At 36.1% G+C, this 17,913-nt stretch overlaps 1 protein-coding gene across 2 annotated transcripts in view; it reads left to right on the top strand.

Moving 5' to 3' along the window:
* SLC25A21 (solute carrier family 25 member 21) overlaps positions 1-17,913 on the top strand; it is a 486,988-nt gene that overhangs the window by 132,302 nt on the left and 336,773 nt on the right. The window contains exon 1 of one of the 2 annotated variants that reach the window (XM_032871242.1): positions 15,104-15,148. The exons of the other annotated variant lie outside the window; for it this stretch is intronic. The gene's annotated coding sequence lies outside the window, so the exon portion shown is untranslated. Of the gene's footprint in view, positions 1-15,103; positions 15,149-17,913 lie in introns of those variants that run through there. 2 annotated transcript variants of the gene reach the window in all.

Consider the following 17,913-nt stretch of genomic DNA (forward strand, 5'->3'; position numbering starts at 1 on the left):
TACTTTGGATGCTAGTTTGGGTTGGTGCATATCCTATGCAGATATTATCTAATTTAATTATTTCTCCAAGTGCAAAAATATGTGGAATTTAAAGTTGGGAGAGCAAGGAGCTCCTTTTGGTGCCTATTTTTTAAAAATAACAAAATAATTTGGAAGGTTTCCTAGCTAAGAAAGACACTTTGGAGATTACCAGTTTGACCAAGGCTCTCCATAAACATATTTATTTAAGGGTAATCATTTTGACAAAACCCAGGGAACTACAATGATACCCACTTTTTCTAGCCAACTCATAATAGTTTTGGGGAAGCATCTTATTGAAAATAATTGAGGACTAATAATATGCAGAAAAACAAAGATTATTTTCTGTGGTATAAAAAAATCTTTACAAAGAGTCCTGGATTGCATTTTGGATGTTAGCAATCTGCAAAGAGGGAAAGCTAGTTGAAGATTGCTTCTTTACTTAGGAAGTCTAGTCTTTAGGAAGATGACTGGTATTCTTTGGGTGCTTTCTTGTTGCCTTAGACATAGTGGGTTATAGCTGGGTTAGCTCCTAACCTCATGGTGAAGTGTAAATGACTGAATGAATGCCTGCTCTAGGGAATTTCTCCTTTATTGCATATTTTGGTATTTATCACATGGTTTTGTCCACACCAGTTTCAATTTATGTATTAGTCTCTATCTCACCTCTTTTCTTCTTTTCCTCCTTTTTCTTTTCTTTCCTTTTCTTCCCTTCCCTTTCCCTTTCCCCTTCCCTTCCCTTCCCTTTTCCCCTTCCCTTCCCTTCTCCTCTTCCCTTCTCTTCTCCTCTTCCCTTCTCTTCCCTGCCTTCCTTCCCCTCCCTTTCCCTTCCTGTACTCTCTTCTCCTCTCCTCTCGCTGTCTTTCTCTTTCTTATTTCTTTTTTTTTTTCTTCTTAAGAAGCTTGGACAGGAGTTGCTAAAATTGTATCTGCAATAAGCATATCAAGGAAGCCTAGGGCTGAAAATCTTGGTCTGAGGTTCACCCTTTTCACAGTCAATTTAATAAAATATGATTGACATTTGCAAACAAGTCTGTCCTACACGAGGAGGAGGAAGCCACATGAGACAAGGAGTCCTTAATTTGAAGGAATATGAACTAGTCTTTTTCTGACAGAGCTGTTTATGTGTTTATTATTCTCTATTTAAACTAATACACATTGTTTTCCTCTTGGTGTTGAAACAAATATTTCCACCTTGCAGATGGCTGAATCTGAACAAAAAGTAATTTGCTCTTATAGTAATTGTGTTAATTAACAGCAGAGCATTAGCAATGCATCTGATGGCAAACATCAGGCCATTACTGGCATCCATCACCATCAATAGCCATATGCCAAAATAATAATAATGTCTTGCGTAGCTTTTCATAGTTTCAAAAATACTCAAATTTGTTATCTAATGTTTTTCTCAAAACAATGTCAAGACTTAGATTAGGTGGAACTATTATTCTGTTTAAGAAATGAGCAAGTGAGGTTCAGAAGGTTCCATGACTTGCCCAATGTCACAGAGTTCATGACCGGTGAAGCTGAGATTCAAACTAGGATTTTTCTGATATCCAGTTTCTTTCTACTTCTCTCTACTGTCTAAATTGTAGTTCATTGTAGTTTTCATTAAATATTTTGTCTGCCATGAATTAAAAAAAAAACTCATCCTACTTTTAAGCCTTTATGGTGTAAAAAAAATTCCTATAAATTTGACAGTGCTGATTTCAAATATAGTTATGTAGTCAATAGTTTTTCTGTTATTTGCAAAGTGAATAACTGGTTTGTTAGTTGAAAGATTGAAATTTCAAAGGCAAAGTATTTTCTGAAATTTATGCTTCTTTATGAAACACAATAAAAACTTTTATCCCCATTTCTGAAACTACATAAGGAAATTAATTATAATCACAGAATGACAAAAGATTAAGTATTTAAATTTCTGATCTGTTGTTTGGCTTCTTAGATATCTTTACTTTTCCTGCTTAGATCAAGCACAGATGAGCTAGAAAAAGAAAGATGCCAACAGATATTTGCATTATAAATAACAAAGCTGTTGGTTTAAAAAGCAGCATTCTTGGGTCACCTGGGTGGCTCAGTCAATTAAGTGTATTCTTGATTTCTGCTCAGTCATACTCAGGGTACTGAGACTGAGCCTGTGTCAGGCTTTGTGCTGGATGTGGAGCCTTCTTAGGATACTTTCTCTCCCTCTAACTCTACCCCCAACTGCCTCCCCCACAACTAACACTCCTGTCTCACCCTCTCTCTCTTAAAAAAAAAAAAAAAAAAGGGCAGCATTCTTTTCTTCCTCTAATAATCCTTAGAATCCAGTAAAGATTTATCTTCTTCCCAAAGGGTAATTGTATTGATTCACCTTAGTGTGTGCGTGGGTGTGTATAATGTGTACATATTTAAAATTATAGATTTTTTAAATTAAAGTATAGTTGACATACAATGTTGCACTAATTTCAGGTGTACAATATAGTGATTTGACAAGTTTACCCCTTATGCTGTGTTCACCACAAGTGTATCTACTGCTGTCACCAATGCTATTACAATACCATGTACTATATTCCCTACACTGTGCCTTTCTTGCCTGTGACTTATTCATTCCATAACTAGAAGCCTGTATCTCCTCCCCTTTACCCATTCTGCTCATCTCCCCAACCCCTCTGGCAGTCCTCTATTTGTTCTTCGTATTTATAGGTCTGATTCTGCTTTCTGTTTATTCATTTGTTTTGTTTGGCGTATTCCACGTGTAAGTGAAATCATGCTATTTGTCTTTGTCTGACTTACTTCACTTAGCCTAGTACCTGCTAGGTCTCTCCCTATTGTCTCAAATGGCAAGATCTCATCCTTTCTATGGCTGGATAATATTGTATATTGTGTTTGTGTGCTCCCTGCTTGCATGCATGTGCATATACTACAGCTCCTTTATTCATTCATCTAACAATGGACACTAGGGTTGCTTTTATATCTTGGTTATTGCAAATAATGCTGCAGTTAACAGGACGTGCGTTTATCTTTTCAAATTAGTGTTTTCATCTTCCTTGGATAAACGCTCTGAAGTGTGATTGCTGGATCATAGGTAGTTCTATTTTTAATTTTTTGAGGAACATCCATACTGTTTCCCATGGTGGCAGCACCAAATTATATTCTTACTGATGTATACGAGGGTTCCCTTTCTCCAAACCCTCTCCAACACCTGTTATTTCTTGTCTTTTTGATTCTAATCATTCTGACAGGTGTTAGGTGATTTTTCATGTAGTTTTGATTTGCATTTCTCTGATAATCAGTGATGTTGAACATTTGTGCATGTGTATATGTCTTTGGAAAAATGTCTCTTCAGGTTCTCTGCTCGTTTTCTAATGGGATTATTTGGAGGTTTTTGGTGTTAAGTTGTGTAAGTTCTTCATATATTTTGTATACTAACCCTCTATCAGATGTATCATCTGTGAAAATCTTCTTCCATTTAGTAGGTTATCTTTTTATTTTGTTGAATGGTTTCCTTCGCTGTGCAAAAGTCTTTCATTTCGGTGTAGTTCTGATAATTTAGTTTTGCTTCTGTTTCCCTTGTCTGAGGAGACATATCTAGAAAAATGTTGCTAAGGTCAATGTCAAAGAAATTACTGCCTGTGTCTTCTAGGAGTTTTGAGGTTTCACATGAGAGAGCCATCTTACTTTTTGTCTAGAGGATTATGCTGACTTCATGTGGAGAAACCATGGTGCTAAAAGTTGAATTTGTTGTGCAACTTGCTGACTTTGGTGTATAAAGAAGATATCAGTGACTCACTATATTAGTGAGTCCAGTGGGTCCAGTCTTGAGTTTCATAAGACCATCTACACACTGCCTTCACTGATCCTGCTTGGAACCAAAGGCATGCCATGATAGGTGACAGGGATTAGGATGCAATTTTTGTCCTATGCATAAGAGGTGTAGGGTATGTTCAGCATCAATGTAAAACAGATGACGCAAATTATAACACAAAGCGCAGGAGAGAATAGGACTACTCTATGAGATCAGATTTCCATTAGCAAAGCTAAGCATCAGAATGAAATGATGGATTAGTCTGGTTAGGCAAGATCTTGCTTGCTCACTTTGCCCAAATTAGCACATTTTTTTGTCCTCAGTGATCTGGATAATTACCTCATTTCACTGCTATCCCCTGTTTGTGGAGGCCTGGCCTTAACCAGTAATTAACATGGCCTAAATTGCAATTTGTCAGTCTAATTCAATTCAACAAATACATTTAAGGAATATCTAGTATATGTTAATTACTGTGCTATGTTTTGAGACTCAAAGGTGTTTAAAACATGGTCCCTGTCTCTCAGGAGCTCACAGTCTGTGTAGGCAGGGAGAAAGCAAACTCATACCATTACTGTAATACAATGTGGTTAAGTGCTGTATCAGTGATGGGGGTGGGCAGGGAGGCAGGAAGACAGTGTTTTGTGAGAGTACACATAAAAGAATTGTTAATGGGAAGTCAGGGAAGTACTGTTTGAAGTAAGTGTAAACAGAAGTAAAAGAGTATTTGGAAGGGCATTCTGGAGTTTCGGCATTTGTTATTTACATTTGAGATTGTAAGTGCCAAATAAGTAGAGAATTAAAGCTCTTGCATACAAAGGCAAAATAGTTTTAGAGGAAAGTTAATTTACTGATGAATCAATAGATGGAGAAAAGAGAACCCATTGGTTTTAAATTTCTTTGCTATTGCTAAGGTAAGTTAGTGCTGCTTCTAACAGAGGAAGTAACTGTGAACTCTTGACCAAAGGTGCAACGAAATTGGATCTTTTTAAACATTGATTTTTTTCTTTAAGGTCCCTCCTGAACTTCAGAGATGGAGCACCAATTTAAAACAAACACACTGTTCTTAAACATGGGTGCCCAATTCTGCCCTAAGGCTTTTTTCTTCCATTCAAAAGTTCAGTCTGAAGTCTCCTGGCAGCACTGGAAAGTCCCTACGTAATAATCCATGCTAAAGAAAAGGTTGACTTCGGAACACTTTTGGAATAAAGATTGACAGTGAGATCCCTTCCAAAAACCAGCTGCGGGCAAAGATTGTTAGAGAAAGTCCCTCAGGTTTACACTAGAGGAGCAAAACTGTCTTGGAGGTGGTTCAACCTGTGGGTAGTCACAGTAATCAAAAGCAATGTTTGAGAGTTAGGGTGGTAGCCTGGAGAAGTGATACTGGAGAAGAAAAAGGACTTATAGGGAATTACATAAAATTGATAATCATACCTGTATTAAGTGTTCCATTAGGCTATCTTCTAAAACCTTTTCCAGTTTAATAATTATATGCTATTATTATTTTTATATTCAGAGGAAAATATTGACTAACAAAAGCATTTGCTGAGAGTAGTTTGTCTAGAAGTGACTTGTCCCAGTCCATTCATTTTCCTCCTCCCTTTAGGATGACTTTGTTTTCAGAATAATTGGTCATAGTCATCAGGTTATTCCCTGAGACCATAGAACTAAGTATAGGCACGTATCATTCCAGATTTTATTAATTCATGATTAGAGTAACGTTTTAGGAGGATTAATTGGCCGAAGATCTGGCGGAAAACTCAAAGCAAAATGTTTAGACAGAATGAAATAGTAGTAAGCTAGGGTAGAGGAGATAAATCCTGGTACTAGGATCCTGTGATGGTGTCTTACATGAAATTGACTCTTAGAAACATTCTGGTTTGGAATATTGAATTGCCTTCCCTCTCCCTATTTTTCTTACTATTGTATTTCAATAAACATTTGGTTCAACTTGAACGTAATGTAATTTTTTTTATAAGGAACATTTAAAACCACATCATGTTGATTTTTAATAATGGAAATAAGCCAGAGTCAATTTCTTAATGTGATCAGTGTTGGTGTAGTATGTGTAATATTCTTATTAAAATATGTTTTTATATAATTAATATGCTTTACATTCCCCTTCTTATCATTGTTAATGATTATTTTAAGTGAGAACTGTACTATACAAAAAGTAATGGCAATTTCTCAAAATCCTTTTACATCATCCATGGATTTCTAGAGGATTTTTTTTTTTTTTTGAGTAATAAAGGCAAATGAAGTTCTGTAAGTAAATAAATTCTCATGAGCCATCTAATTCTCAGAGGTTTATTTTTAAAATACCACCCCTACCTTTGTCATACAACTTTATCTTTTTTAAGATACTCTATTCCATTTAGAAATCTTATCTCCAATGAGGCATTAGCCCAGCTTATTATGCTTCTGATACACTCTGCTGGGCTTGTTAAAATCCCTTGAGAATGTTCTTCTGAGGAGAAAATCTCCTTTGGAGGTACTTTCTCAATTTTTACTATTTCTGGACCTCCCTATTCTGTATCAGGGCACAGTAGTTACTGGAGAAGTTAACAAAAACGCAAATTGTGTTATAAGCTCTTTTCCTGGAATTTACTTTGGTATCAAACTTTCCTTCCTCCTCCCACTTCCGGTCCCACCAATTTACAGGTTGTCCCAGCCTAACTCAACCAGGGATTTAAAATCTGTTAGAGAGCTCAGCCTGTTGATTTATAGAGTTGAAGTCTGCAAAGAGGAATCATCTGTAATGAATTCTTTGCTCCCTGGAGAGACATTACGTAGCAAAGCTGTAAATTACTGAAGAAATAGAGGAGGAGGAAGGGGGCCCAGTATGCCCAGTAAAAATAGGATATACTATTGATCAGAGCAGTTGTCTTTTAGCTTTTTATTTTTCACCATAAAATTAAGTGGAAAAAAGGAGAGTAGGTATTTAAGAAATTGAGTGTACTGTATTGGTTGTCCCATTTATTTACTTAGTATAGGATAGTATGTATAAGATTTGTTTGGTTTACCAGTTGTCTCCAAGTAAATTCTTGATTTTTTTCACCAGGGATTTATTTTTAAGGCATTAATTTCTTTAAGTCTGTGGGACCATGTGTTTGAATCTAATTTGTGACCAGGAATCATCACAATCAGTCCTTTGCCCTCTGCATTATCCCTGAAGCTAACTACAATACTGGTTTGATCAGAGTGATGTAAAAGGTATAGGTAGTAATAGAAAGTTGTAAGTGAAAAATGTCCCAAATACATTGCCAGTCAGTGAGACTAGCCAACAGAGAAATAGATGACCTCAGGAAATGTCTGGCTTAACAAATGTATATCTTTAAATTGGAAATCTAATTATTTGCCTTAGATTTGTACTGCTGGGAACCTAATGCAAGACCATGTTAAATAAACTTATTATTTCCGTTTTTCATTTAACCTGTGGGTTATAGTATGACCAATCTGTTTTATATCCTCAATCAACAGATGATTGTATTTGGTAATAATTTATCAAGAATAAAAATCTGTTTTTGAAACTAATCACCTCATGTTAGGTCTGCCCTTTTTCAAAACCACCATCTGATATTCATTTTGTCTGCAAGACAAACATACTGATGAAAATGCATATACCACAGGATATAGCCAGTGGAATGAAGCATTTCCACTCTTTGTATATATTTAGAACATTTTCTGTTTTCCCAACAGATGGACCAAATTTTAGTATTAAAGAAAAAAATCAATTTTACATAGTACAAACAAATTGAACAAGTACATTGTAGAGTTCTAATTACTTGGTAACGGAATGTCCAGTGGAATTTGGGGTCAAATCAGGTCATATCTAAACTCTGATTTTTTTTTTAAGTGACTTTTTTCATATTTACTGGGTTTTTTCCCAGATTATTGGATGAATTTCTAAATGGAAAATACTGAATTTCATGTATTTTCTAAGTCTTTTAAAAATCTGTCAGTTTAAGGGCTTTTCTTTATATACAAGTGTCTTGAAATGTTTTTGTTTTTCTCTAAGTCCAGAGAACTTACTGTGTAAAATTTACCAAAGTGACACATGGATTATAAGTCTCAATTTTTTTTCTATTATTATTTAGGGCAAATGACTCTGCTCCAGGCTCTATAAACTAGCTACATTGCTAGATAAAAGTCAGTCACAATTTTGTTGCCAGTTTCTTTGGAAAGTTCCCAAAACTACATTATTTTTTAAAAGTTAACTTCTTAAAATATAATAGAATGTATATGTATTTACATATATTTTTGCCTATATATTCATCTTTAATTAAAAACTAATTTATCCCATGTTTTGGATGGTATTGTGTATCTTTACTAATGAGGGGACTTGGGGCTATAATTTGCTTATTAGAAGATAGTCTAGTATATTCTCCTCTTCCTCCAGCTGAATTATAAATCTAGTATTTCTTCATTTAAGTTGTCTGTGGCTCTCCAGTATTCATAGGACAAAAGTCTCCTTAGTCCTTTACCACCTGGTTGTATCTATCTTTCCAGCCTCATGTCCCCATTTGGCTCAATGACCCTTTCTTGTTTCCCTCCTCAGACCCCAAATATACAGTCTTTTGGAATTTGACATTCTTTTACATGCTTTTGTCCAGCTTCACCAATTGTCCCCTTAACCTGAAATGACCTTCCTCATTTCCTTTCCTTGCTCATTCCCTTAAGTTCAGGACTTAATGCTATATTCTAAGAGGTCTTTCTGACTTTGCAGGCATGACTCATAGCTCCCACTAGCAATGCTTTTACTATGGCTGTGTTGCATAGAACTTTCAGATTATTAGGAAGACAAATGACAAATAAGTAAAAAACCAACCTCAACTTGCGTCAAGGGATATAAAGGAAATGAGTAAGGCACAATGAGAAAGAAAGGTAGGAGTAGGTTACTTACTGGTCAAGGAAGGACTCTTTGAAAATGACATTTAAGCTGAGACTGAAAATATAGAAGGAGCCAGCCATATAAACATAGAAGGAAAAATGTTTCAGGCACAGAGGCACATACAAAGTTCCAAGATGAAGAAGAGACTGATGAAGAGATTGGTGTATTTGAGCACTAAGAAGGGTTCACTTAGCACAAGTATACAGTGGCATGAGATAAGGTTGGAGAGCTAAGTGGAGACCAGATCAGGTCGGTCTGTACCACTGAAGGCTTTTAAGCAATGGAATGTCTTGAATATATTACCTCTTGATTATGTTACCTGATGCTGTGTGGAGAATAGATTGGAGGGGAGCAAGATCTGGGCAAGAGATAACTTTCAAATGGTTCATCCTGGGATAAATCCATGACTGTCTTCAGTGTAGTTACTAATAGCTGTATTTCTTAAGCAGTTCTTTTGAAATCTAAGTGAGGAAATATTTGACAATAATATTACTATTGCTGTTACAATAATAATGCCATTGGTTGGAGAAATAGTCAGTGTTGAGATATGCATGTTGTGTAGGCTGAAGAAAGGAGATAGATTGTTTGTTTGTTTGTTTTTTTAAGGAGATAGATTTTTAAGTGCAAAGTGATACCATGAGGGTTTTAGGCATGGAGTGACATGATCCCAGTTGTGTTTGCTGGGGTGACAGTGATGGGGTGGCTGGGTGATGGACATTGAGGAGGGTATGTGGTATGGTGAGCACTGTGAATTGTGTAAGACTGAAGAATCACAGACTTATACCCCTGAAACAAATAATATATGTTAATTTTTTAAAGGAGTATAAAAATATATTAGGAAATTGCAAGAGTAGAGGACAAGAAATTAATAGGAAGCTATTGTCAAAATCAGGTGAAACTGATGGAGACTTAGGAGGGGTAATGGTGGTGGTGACAATGAGAAGTACACAGATTTGAAGATTAGGATTGGATTGGAGGTAAAGAATACAAAAGAGGAAGATGTCCTGGTTTCTTGAATGAGCAAGTGATAGAGGTGTTGTTTAGTAAGATAGTGGACAGTGTTGGGGAAAAGATGAGTAGTTCAATTTTGCAGACATTAAATTTGAGGTATTGGGACACCTGGGTGGCTCAATCAGTTAAGTGTCCAGCTCTTGATTTTTGCTCAGGTCATGATCCCCAGGTTGTGGGATTGAGCCCCAGCATCCAGCTCCGCACTTATTTGGGAGCCTGTTTCAGATTCTCTCTCCCCATCCCCTCCTGCTCTCTCTCTCTTTCTCAAATAAATAAATGAATCTAAAAATAAATAAATTTGAGATATTTGTGCTTAAATATACCTATGCATATATGTATTTGTAAATTAGTGAAAGAGCATACTATAGATATTATTTTGCTGTTTGTTCTTATTCACTAAAAACAAATTGTGGGAATTCTTCCATATCTGCAATATAGGTTTACTTCCTTATTTTTTAAAATTGCATGATACTATAGCTATACAATAATTTAATCAACAGATTCTATATATGGTCATTATTATGGATATGATTACATAGTTTTACAAGTATTTCTGTAGGATACATTTTAAAAAGTGGAATTGCTGGATCAAAAGCTATGCACATTTTGGTTTCAGAAAGAAATTGCCACCCTTGAAAATAAGTGCACTATTAACCATATATTAGAATGTCAATTTGCCTAACATTGGGGTCTGTCAACTTATGATTTTCAGTTTGGAAGGGAACGTGTTATCTTGGTGTTACTTTATTTTACCTTCTCCTGATCCATGATGTTGAGCATGTTCTCATATGTTTATTAGCCATTCCATTTTTTTTTTGTTTTATGTGAAAAACAAATGAAATGGTTCTAGAAATGGAAAAGCAAATAACGTTCAGATATTCAAGAGAAAGAAAATGAGAAAGTAAAAAATGAAGGAAAGAAGGTAGATAATGGGAAAAAATAAAGGGAAGAAATGGAGACCTTATTATTTATCTGTTTGTTTGCTATTGGATGACTTATAAGATTTTGGAGAATGGTTGGTGGGGTGAGGGCTAAATAATTTATAAAAATTACCAGTTATGCTTTTTGCTTGGGAAAGTTATATGTTAGCAAAGTATTAAAGATAGTTTTGGGGGATGTATTTTAGAGATTGTTGTTTATATATTTTTTTATTGTGTTCAGTTAGCCAACATACAGTTCATCATTGGTTTTTCAGGTAGAGTTCAAGGGATTCATTAGATGCGTATGATACCCAAGATCTGGGACACCTGGGTGGCTCAGTGGGTTAAAGCCTCTGCCTTCGTCTCAGGTCGAGATCCCAGGGACCTGGGATAGAGCCCTGCATCGGTCTCTCTTCTCAGCGGGGAGCCTGCTTCCCCCCCTTTCTCTCTGCCTGCCTCTCTGCCTCTCTGTCTGTCAAAAATAAAATCTTTAAAAAATAATAATAATAATGCCCAAGATCCATGTTTAACATCTGGTTTTGTTACTTAGATATTAAAAGACTTTTGAGAAATCTGCAAATGCTCAAGAAACATCAATGTTTAAAATAGAGAAAGCTAACAAGGAGGCTGGCAAAGTTTTCTTTCCCTTGGAGCAGCCCAGTGTACTTCACAGAGAAGCTGTACTTTGCAGGCAGCAACAACAGTCACAACAGACCCAGTAAGAGGTTGCACACAGCCATGTGTATCCTGTTCTATTAATAAAGGAAATGTTAACTAAGACACTGGGGATTAGACACAACTAATTTTCTAAAATGCCATTGAGTTGATCTTTATCTGTAAAGCCAACACAGACATATGAATAGTTAAAACGAGCTCTTTGCCTCTCATATTTCAGTGGGATGAAGCCTGGTGTTTTATTTCACACCCGCAGAACAGCAGGTCTGAATGGCCAGAAATCTTTAGAAATCATATTTGTTGAAGCTGTTATTTTCAAATACTACCCAAATTATTAGGGTTTCTGGAGTGTATATATTTTAATTAAAAAGCAATTTAACTTTTGTTTAACTGGACTCTGAGGTCCACATTCCGCCACTACCCTCCTTAAGAAGTTTGATACTGTGCTCTCAGAGTTGCAGGTTCACAGTGGTTGGGCCAAGTTGGCGTTTCCCCAAAGCACACTGGCTTTCTTGAGACTGTTTATGATCAAATCAGTTTTGTCATTCTGACATTAGGAGTGACAAGCTAAATACAACCCAACACTGTGGATTCTTTTTGGTGACCCTTCTAACTTCAAGAACCAACTCTTTTGAGGACATTTTACACTGAATGTCCTAAGTGGTTGGTCTATTATGAAAATTGAGTCCCTTAAGCCAAATAACTATTATTAAAATGGGGAAAGTTGGCTACCACACATATGCAGACACTATTCTAAAAATGTTACATGTATTAAATGATGTAATCATTTTATAAAAAAAAAAGCTGGAATCAGGAAATAGTCAGCTTTTGACTAAAATTTATCAAAATTCTAAAAAAGTATTAAACTTCTTTCTGTTGATGCTTTAAAATCGAGATTAACTTTTCTGTGATAATCAAGAGTTTTTTTTACTACTTTCTGCATGTATAGTTTATACTATTTGTAGGCATGTTAGTACTCAGACATATAATTTAGCTTCTGATTTCCTAATCATCTCTCATTTTAAGGGTGGTAGATGCAGGAGTTGCAGTGTAAATTTTTCTTACAGTAGGTTATTTGCAGGTGTAGGAGTTCTATTGGAAAAGTACACATTTGAGGCATCAAGGTAACATAAAAAAGAAATTTGGTAGTAGTGGCTTTTAAACTTTATTCCTAAATATTACTGCTGTATTCTCATTATATAGACTACACATTGTGCTGTCTTCTAACCTCAGCAGTCATATACAGTAATAGACTTTTGGATTTAGTGTTTTTGATTTCACTCTTTGTACATGGTCTCAAAGTCCAGACAGGTACATGGTGGTCATTTTACTGAAGCAGGGATTTGAAGTGCTTGTATGGCACAGGAGCAAATCACTTTACTCAGGGAGTAAGCCCAACAACCACTCTGCCACAGCTTCTCAGGGTGACTTGATTGTTCCAATCAAGGTATCACTATATCATAAGTCTTGTGAAGAGTAGAAATTTGGTTTATTTGTGAAAAGTAGTTTGGAGAAAAAGCTAAGAGCTAGGTAGTGAGTATGAGATGAAGTGAAAATGTAAAAGCCTAGGAAGAGTGGTGTTTATTTATTTAGCCATGATTAAGGTATATGACCAAGCCTGCCATATGCCTCACAGAGAGATAAGAAATGGTTTCTAAATCTGTGCTGGGAATGTTCTAGCCAATGGAAAATTGCTTAGTAAGTAAGAAATTTTTAACAAAATTGAAAAGGTAATGGGATTTTTGGGGGGGTCATTTTTTAGAATAAATGGGTTTCTACCTATCAAGCACTTTCAACAGTGTCTAGTACATAAACACCATACAAGTATTGGCTGCTGTGATGATTGTGATGATAATGATGATCATGATGTGACCCTAGATGGAACCATGGTTTGAAAGAAAACCAAGGACCACACTACACGCATTTCCACACACCAAATATCAAGGGCCTCCCAGTTAGCACAACTGTTATCTCCCAGTTAAAACAAGTATGTAAAAGTAGAATGTTTGATGTGGTGGTTTTTGGTTTTGTTTAAAGATTTTTTTCATAATCTCTACATCCAGCATAGGGCTTGAACCCACAACCCTGAGATCAAGAGTCGCATGCTCTACTGACTGAGTCAGCTAGGTGCCCCTGTTTGATTGGTTTTATCAATTTATTCCTATAGAAATTCTCATAACCTTAGAAGACAAGTATCTCTATTACTTTTTTAAATTAAAGATTATTTATTTATTTATTTATTTATTTGGCAGAGAGAGAGAGAGAGAGAGAGAGAGAGCAAGCCCAAGCAAGGGGAACTGCAGAGGGAAAAGGAAGAAGCAGGCTCCCCGCTGATCAGGAAGCCCAACATGGGGCCCAGGACCCTAGGATCATGCCCTGTGCTGAAGCCAGATGCTTAATTAACTGACTGAGCTACCCAAGCACCCCTCTGTTACTTTTAAGTTATCTAAGTTAGAGTCACTGGGAAAATATGTGTACAATTATGAATAACTTACTATGGGTATATAAACCAAATGAATTTAGAATGTAGGTGTATTTAAAAAGGGCTTTTTACATATTTTTAAATATTTTAGAGTTTGGTTATTTCTTTAGGTTCTGTCTGGAAAAACCCCCTCTCTCTCACACCTGGCAAATTCCTTCTCTGACCCCTAAGCCTGAGTCTATGTCCTCTTCCTCACCAAAGCCTCCCTGGTTCTCTTAGACCCTTACACTCTTCCTTTCCCCTGCTTCTGCCACTGTACCACCAGCCTGCTTTGTTGTGGCAATTACACATATACTTAAGATTGAAAAAAATTTGTATTTCTCTCATACTGCTAGACTGCAAGCCTGTTGAGGAAGAAAGTAGGTCCTCAATAAATTATGTGAATGAATTTTATATCATTTCACATCTGACAGTAGAAGTTAAGAGAGACCTAATATTTCACACAATGCACATGTCAGTCAATGGCCGTATCAGAAAGAAAAGGTTTCTTTTCCCACCTCAAAAAAGAATTTTAAGTTCTGAGTTGATAGCACACAGCTGCAGCGGAGGAAGATTGTTTCTGTAAAATGTTTATTGAGTATCTACTGCATTTCAGGTACTATGCTATTAGCTTTCACATGTTTTATATTGTTAAATCCTCACAATAACTAACACCTTCATGTATGCTCTTGAATTTTCCCAATTTTCAGATATCGAAATTCAGGGTAAGAGCTGCAGTATGTTGAAAGTCACAGGTAATAAATGGCAGAGTAAAATTGGAACCAGATGTTATGATTCTAAGTTGAGTTTTCTCCCCACCATTGTACTCAAACCAAATTTTTAATTCTTATTTCACTTAGACTAGACAATTATTTGAGTTCTAGAGACAGTTTTCACACTGTGTCAAAATTTCTTAAGTTGTTAAAACCTACAAAGCTATGATATATTTCCTGAGCCCTGTCTCTCCCCATGATCTATAAGTTGGATTTATGGTTGATTTTGCCAGTCCTATCCTGTCTTTTAAACAGTAATGCCTGAACTAGTTGGACCACTGAGAGTGTAATGTCAGGACATCAATCTACTGGTAACATTAATTGAACAGTCTATGGTGAGGCTGTTGCTTTGACTGGAGTGAAAATAAGCTGCTTAGAGGGTAACAGATGAGTCAGAGGATTTTCATTACATTTAGACACTGATTCAGAGATGTCACTAATTATGCTAAGGTAACATTTGGGGACAAATGAAAGCCTCTCCTTTTTTTCTTTTCTCTCTTTTACAGATCTTTCCACATTAAGATTTTTCTTATTAAGCCAAACTAAGTTTGTTTTTTTTTTTTAATCCCTTAGCATCCCTCCTTAATTCCAAGGAAAAGCATTAAGACTGCCATTGGGGTAAATGAAAATATTGGCTCTGAGCAGCTGGTGGTGTGAAATTAAGGAAGAGGAGAGAGAAACAAGAGCGGGTGTGGTAGAAAAGGAAAGAATTAAGAGAAGGCTTATGTTTGCCCTACTGTGCTCATGCTTTCCTGGGCCCTGGATGCCTGTTGCATGTTTATCTCCATTCACTTCCTTCCACAAAGAATTACTCTCTTGGACTAAGGTTGTCTTCCATTTCAATTTGTCGTTGACTGGATTTCTTTGGTCACACAAAACAGATACTGTTTTAGAAGCAGTGAAATATATTTGCAGCCTTTTCATATAAAATTATTGTGTTGTAAATAGTTCTTTACCTAAATTCACCATAAAATAATTTCTTTGAGAGAGAAACTTTAAAGAAGGAGAAAAAATAGTATTTAATCAAAGCATCTCTCTTCTTTAGCATCATCTTCTAATTGATGATGAACTGTACCTCTTTATGAACCCTCTGTATTATACCAGGTGGTTAAAATTATGGAATGTTGCTCTAGCAGGTGGATTTGGTGGTTGTAGTAAACTGTCATGAGATGAAGTTAAAAATCAATGGCAGGTTCAACTGTAGGAATATCCTAACTTACTTCCTCCCATATACAAACACAAAATCTACAGCTATATATGAATCAATCCTCTTTGAAAAAGACCTAAAAACTAGTTGAAGAGGTCTTCCACAACAAAGAATAAAAGGGCTATATTGAGATGGATATTAGAGGCAGAGGGGGGTTTTCTGGAGGGATATCACAAGTATAGAGATTCTCTCTAGAGAGTGAGGAGTTTGCACCCCACATCAGATACCCAGACCCTTGGGACCTACCCTGGAAAAATAGCTCCCCAAAACACCTGGCCCCAAAATCTAATGGGGCTTATTCAGGAGACCCCAAAGGCTATGGGGAACAAAGTCTGTTCATAAAGGGGTTGTATGCAGGCTCACTTACCCTGGGATCCAGTATAAAGGCAGCAGTTTGAAAAGTGCCTTGACTATTTGTTAAGGAGATTCATTAGCTAATCTCCAAACATCTGTGGGAGATGCAGGGATCTGGTAGGACTTCCTTTGGGGAAAGAGGTATTGGTGGGTGCCATTTTTGCGTGCTTACTTCACTTTGCTAGTGCCAGTAGCCTTACCTCATCCCCACACTCTCCTACAGCCCCACTGAAGGCAAAACAAAAACAAAAACAAACAAAACAAAACAAAAAAACAAACAAAAAAGCAAAACAAAACAAAAACCCATCTTCCAACCAGGAATACTCTTATCATTTATAATTGAAGGAGACATAAAGACTTTTCCAGATAAGTAAAAGCTGAGAGTTTATCACCACCAAGCCAACCTTACAGTAAATGTTAAAAGGGACTTCTTTAAGCTGAAAAGAAAAGGCACTAACTAAAAATTAAAAAAAAAAAAAAAAGTGAAAATAAAAATCTCACTGGAAAAGGCAAACATACAGTAAAGGTAATAGATTAGCCATTTATTAACCTAGTATGAAAACTAAAAAACAAAATTAATAAAATTAACTATAACAATAAGTTAAGGGATACAGAAAATAAAAGGATATAAAATATGACACCAAAAATGTAAAACATGGATGGGGAGGAGAGGATGAAAAATGTAGTTGTTTGAATGTGTTCAAATTTAAGTTGCTGTCAACTTAAACTACTATATAAAGAGACCATTATATGTGTACCTTATGGCAATCACTAAGTAAAAACCTATAACAGATACACATAAGATAATAAGAAAAGGATCTAAACATAACACTAAAGACGGTCATCAGACCACAAGGGAAGAGAGCAAGAGAAGAAGAAGGTACAGAGGAGAACTACAAAAACAGCCAAGACAAACAAACAAACAAAAACCAGTTAACAGAATGCCAGTAAGTACCCACCTCTTGATAATTACTTTAAATGTAAATGGACTAAATTCTCCAACCAAAAGACATAGTGGCTGAATGGATTAAAAGGAAAAAAAAAAAAAAAAAAGACCCATCAATGTCCGTTTACAAGAGACTCACTTCAGATCTAAGGACACACAAAGACTAAAAATGAAGGGATAGAAGAAATTCCATGTATATGGAAATGAAAAGGAAGCTGGTATATCTGTACTTATATCAGACAAAATAGACTTTATGACAAAGACTAAGAAAAGACAAAGAAGGACATTACATAATAATAAAGGGCCCAATCCAACAAAGGAATATAACATTTGTAAATACTTTTGTACCTCACATAGGCGCACCTAAATATATAAAGCAAATGTTAACAGACCAAAAGGGAGAAATTAACAGCAATATAATAATAGTAGTGGACTTTAATACCCTACTTATACCAATAGATAGATCATTGAGACAGAAAACCAGTAAGAAGTCTTGGCCTTCAATGACACATTAGGCTAGATGGACTTAATATATATAGAATATTCCATTCAAAAGCAGCAGAATACACATCTTCTCAAGTACACATTCTCCCAGATAGATCACAGGTTAGGGCATAAAACAAATCTCTGTAAACTTTAGAAAACTGAAATAATACCAATTATTTTTTCCAATAACAGTGGCCTGAAATTAGAAATCAATTATAGGGGCACCTGGGTGGCTCAGTTGTTAAGCATCTGCCTTCAGCTCAGGTCATGATCCCAGGACCCTGGGACTGAGCCTTGCATGAGGCTTCCTGCTCAGCAGAAAGCCTGTTTCTCCCTCTCCTACCCCCGCTGCTTGTACTCCCTCTCTTTCTCTCTCTCTCTCTCTCTGTC

The sequence above is a fragment of the Lontra canadensis genome, unplaced genomic scaffold (assembly GCF_010015895.1).
Source record: "Lontra canadensis isolate GAN:19392208 unplaced genomic scaffold, GSC_riverotter_1.0 scaffold42, whole genome shotgun sequence".
NCBI lineage: Eukaryota > Metazoa > Chordata > Mammalia > Carnivora > Mustelidae > Lontra > Lontra canadensis.